This window comes from Thrips palmi, unplaced genomic scaffold (assembly GCF_012932325.1).
Source record: "Thrips palmi isolate BJ-2018 unplaced genomic scaffold, TpBJ-2018v1 HiC_scaffold_2, whole genome shotgun sequence".
Classification (NCBI taxonomy): Eukaryota; Metazoa; Arthropoda; class Insecta; order Thysanoptera; family Thripidae; genus Thrips; species Thrips palmi.
This window is the reverse complement of record NW_023144629.1, coordinates 12,433,970-12,438,300: the sequence shown is the minus strand read 5'-3', so window position 1 is coordinate 12,438,300 and position 4,331 is coordinate 12,433,970. Positions and strand designations below refer to the sequence as shown.

General features: G+C 43.1%; 1 long non-coding RNA gene across 1 annotated transcript; it reads left to right on the top strand.

Annotated features, from left to right (window-relative positions):
• The first annotated feature begins 750 nt into the window (after window positions 1–750).
• LOC117647000 lies at window positions 751–3,353 on the top strand. Its single transcript, XR_004587818.1, has 3 exons — window positions 751–1,676; window positions 1,763–2,171; window positions 2,254–3,353. It is a non-coding gene; the product is annotated as an uncharacterized LOC117647000 (long non-coding RNA).
• The last annotated feature ends 978 nt before the right edge of the window (window positions 3,354–4,331 follow it).

The following is a 4,331-nucleotide window of genomic DNA, read 5'->3' as shown; positions in this document are numbered from 1 at the left end:
ATGTTTACCTGGGAGCGTCGCGCGGCCACGCGCAGGTCCAAGCGTGTTTGAATTTTACGCGCCGCCGCGCAAGTTCCGGCTGGACAGGAAGGCGCCTTCCCTGTGCTACGCCACGCCACGCCACGCCGCCGGTGACGAGCCGAGTCGGCCGCCGAGCCGAGCCGGGCTGAGCCGAGGCGAGCCGAGCGACACTACGCCGCGCCACGCTGTGCTGGCGCGCCCCCACCCCCTGTCCCCCGACCTGCCTTAACTCTTTCTTTCATTCATTTGTCCCCTTCATGCTGACACGTGTTTGATATCATTTCTCCGGCTGAAATATTTTTCTGGAATTATTGGCAATACTCCCCCTGTCATGTCTTGTCCGGGGGAAAAACTGTCTGAGAGAAGCTGCTGGTCCAGACCCCCATCCCCTTCGCCCCCCCCCTCTCCCCCCCCCCGGTGTATTCTGAATTTGCATAACACCTGTTGTCAACGCTTCAAGGCAATGTCTAGTGACAAAAAAAAATATTTGAGAGATTTTGATGTCCTACGTTTTTTTATGGTTGTCGCAAAATCGAAAACTATTTGAATTTTGCCGGCCGTTAGAACGACCGGTGCGCCCTCTGCCGGCTGAATTCGGCTCCAGCGCTTCCGGCGCGTTCAATCTTGTCATTTGTCGTGAGGCCTCTGAGTGAGCGTGAGTGTGTGTGTGGGGCGAGTCATTAAAGATGGACGCGTCTGATTTTACATTTGATTACGGGGGGGAAGGTGAGAAGTGGGAGGAAGTGATGAGAGATTTGATCCTCTCGTCTTCTGAAGGGGAAAGAAACGGCTGGAGAAGAAGTCTTAGAGATAGAGGTCGACTGGGAGCTCTACAATGAGGTGAGTGCATCGTTTTGTGGCGTCTTGTACTTTTGTCCTCTTTCTATATGTATTTTCCTCAATGTGAGTGTATTTCCGAGTTCACCTCAGAAAACCCCTTTTCGTAGAGGTAATATTTTCGTGTCGCTGTTGTTGTGATCTGGACTCGGCGTCCCTTCGCGCCATGTGGTCGCAGGGCGCACCGACCCGTCGTTGCCTGTTCGGCTTGTTTCTGTGTGAAAATAGTCGTTCTCTCGTTTCGAATCTTGTTCGGGGTGCTTCGCGAGGGTACTTGTGTGAGAAATTCCGAAAAATTCGTGTTAGAAACACTCCAAACATTGTTATGTTGTCCTTCCCTCTGGCGGCGTGGGTCGTGAAATTTCAGTCATTTGCCACGCCTGGCGAACGCGTGTCGGCTCACATTTGTGACGGCATGATAAAGGTTTGATTTTTGAACCTGGTTACTGGGGCGGTTAACTTCAAATCGACGCGCCGACAAAAGAGGAGGAGGGGGACGCGTGGTGACGTCACACCAGTCGCCGCAAGGTGTCATGGCTGTCAAAGGCTTTGTTTACGTGCCGTAGTGATTTTCAATGTTTTCTTTCAAAGATTAATCGTTGAGTGTGTGAAACGTACAAGTGTTGTGCCGAAATCATCCGTCTGTCCGTGGGAATGAAAGGGAAAATGTGTCGTTGCGAGAAAACGCTCTAGTCGCGTGCTTAATTCTGTGATAGAGAGGTTAGGTTTTCTACAATGAATCTTTCTTGTTTCAGCTGAGCGTGCCTCCTGGAGTGTTACGTGAGAACAATCGCCGGAGTGAAGTTCGGCGTTCACTAGTGAGTTTTATGTTATTTTCTCTTTGATGTGATGAATCTTTGAATTCGTGTGCAGCATTTCACGTGTTCTTTGCTTTTGGTTTCAGACTGTCTGGGAAAGGCTCGAACCCAGGTCTGCTTCGAGGAATACACCCCCCTCTTTGCTTGTGCAGTCTTCGGACGAAGAGGAAGAGGAGCGATTTGATCGATTTCGTGCCGAGCGTCCTCCAAGACAAGTCATCATCATCCCGGAAGAAATCGAAGAGGGAGAAATTGTTGATCCATCCCCCTCTGCTGATCCGTGTGTGAGAGTCAACTCACGGGGAAGAGTTAGCTCCGGAGGAGGACGTGGGCGAGGAAGAGCAGCAGGCTCAGGGGATCAACCAGCAGGGGTCAATGAACAATTGCCTCCCCCTGTAGAAGGCTTTGCTGCCCCACCCCGCCGAGGTGCCAGGGTCGCTAGAGGGAATAAAGGTCGAGGGGCTGGAATGAGCCCACTCTATAAAAAGGGGCCATGTAAGTCTCACTGACCTTATTTGGTGATGATATTAATGTGTAAGCATTGTCATTGTACTAATCGAAGTGATTTCCGTTACAGAAAATGTATGAAGCAGAACTTGCAAAGCGCAAGTGATACAACGTAATTAAACTTATGTTTATTGAATTTTGAACCATCTCTACTTTCTTCCTTGTCAATCCTATTCTCCTCTCATCTTAATCTCGAGACAAGTATTATTTGATTGTTGTCACTCTTAATGGACTTGAGCACTATGTGTAGTGGGACTTAAAACTCTATTTTGGTGTGCTGAAGCTGTCTTTTATTTTCAATTGAGTTTAGAGAATAGTGAATCCTGTCTGATTGTAATTTTGATGTACATTCAAGAATTTTCCTTTTCTTTTTTGGGTGACAGAAACTTGAAGCTTCCTCGGATCAAACTAACGCAGTTAATGTTTTGAAAGATCTTTTGGGTATGAGTGATAAATTTTTATCAACACTATGAAGGGAATGAGCCTCTCGTTATGTTTTAGTTGAGTGACACTGTTGAATTTATTTATTTCTGACCTATGTTGAGTTGAGCAGTTTAACCTTATAGTGTGTGAGTCGATATTGGTAATGTTATCTTGTCACAAGCAGCTGCTCATTCAGTATTGACTTGCTGAGTGCGCCATTCATTTTGAATAGAGTTTAAGTAATGGAGAAGCTTCTCTGATAGTCATTTTGATGAGATTTTTAAAAATTTTGGAGAAATTTTGGGACATAGAGTCATTCAGTTTCTCGGCACTAATTCCAACGGAACAAGACACTAAATTGTTTGTACACAAAGATTTACTTTTGTCTCCTTCTGTTTTCTTCTATTTGAGCTTTAACACATTTGGTATTTAGAGGCCAGAGTATTTTTTCATTTAAGGAGTGGAGAATTTATGAAGGAAAGTTGACATTTTGTTTCTGTCACTTCAGAGAACTGTTTTTTTTATTTTGGAACTTATTTTGAGTAAGAGTGATAGACTCTCAGCAAGAATATGAAGGGAATGAGCCTCTCGTTATGTTTTAGTTGAGTGTCACTCTTGAATTAATTAATTTCTGACCTATGTTGAGTTGAGCAGTTTAACCTTATAGTGTGTGAGTCGATATTGGTAATGTTATCTTGTGACAAGCAGCTGCTCATTCAGTATTGACTTGCTGAGTGCGCCATTGATTTTGAATAGAGTTTATGTATTGGAGAAGCTTCTCTGATAATTATTTTGATGAGATTTTTAAAAATTTTTGGGGAAATTTTGGGACATAGAGTCATTCAGTTTCTCGGCACTAATTCCTACGGAACAAGACACTAAATTGTTTGTACACAAAGATTTACTTTTGTCTCCTTCTGTTTTCTTCTATTTGAGCTTTAACACATTTGGTATTTAGAGGCCAGAGTATTTTTTCATTTAAGGAGTGGAGAATTTATGAAGGAAAGTTGACATTTTGTTTCTGTCACTTCAGAGAACTGTTTTTTTTTATTTTGGAACTTATTTTCAGTAAAAGTGATAGACTCTCAGCAAGAATATGAAGGGAATGAGCCTCTCGTTATGTTTTAGTGGAGTGACACTTTTGAATTTATCTATATTTGAGAAATGAAATATGGACAACATAACCTTATGATGGCTGGGTAGACTCAAGTGATATGTTAAGCTGTACAGGGCAGCTGCACTGTCAGTATTGACTTGCCGAGTGCGCCATTCATTTTGAATAGAGTTTAAGTAATGGAGAAGCTTCTCTGATAGTCATTTTGATGAGATTTTAAACATTTTTGGTGAAATTTTGACTGATAGAGTCATTCATTTTCTCGGGTCCAAATCGAACGGCAGAGGTGACTGAAATGTTTGTACACCAAGATTGTCTTATGACTCCTTTTGTTTTCACTTATGAAAATGAAAGCACAATTGGTATTTACAGTCCACAGTATCTTGTTGTTAAAGGGAGTGAAGAATTATTGAGAAAAAGTGGAGGTTTCTGAACACTACACTGTAGGACTTTCCTCTATTTTAGTGAAAGAATGCTTCTCTCTCTAATTTTTAATTAAAGCTCAGAGAAAAACATATTGTTTTTCTACAGTCATCATTGCTCTATGAAAACGGCCTGCCTGCTACTCCGTGCGCTTTTTAAATCAGACTCTTTCATTATCATTTTTTTGG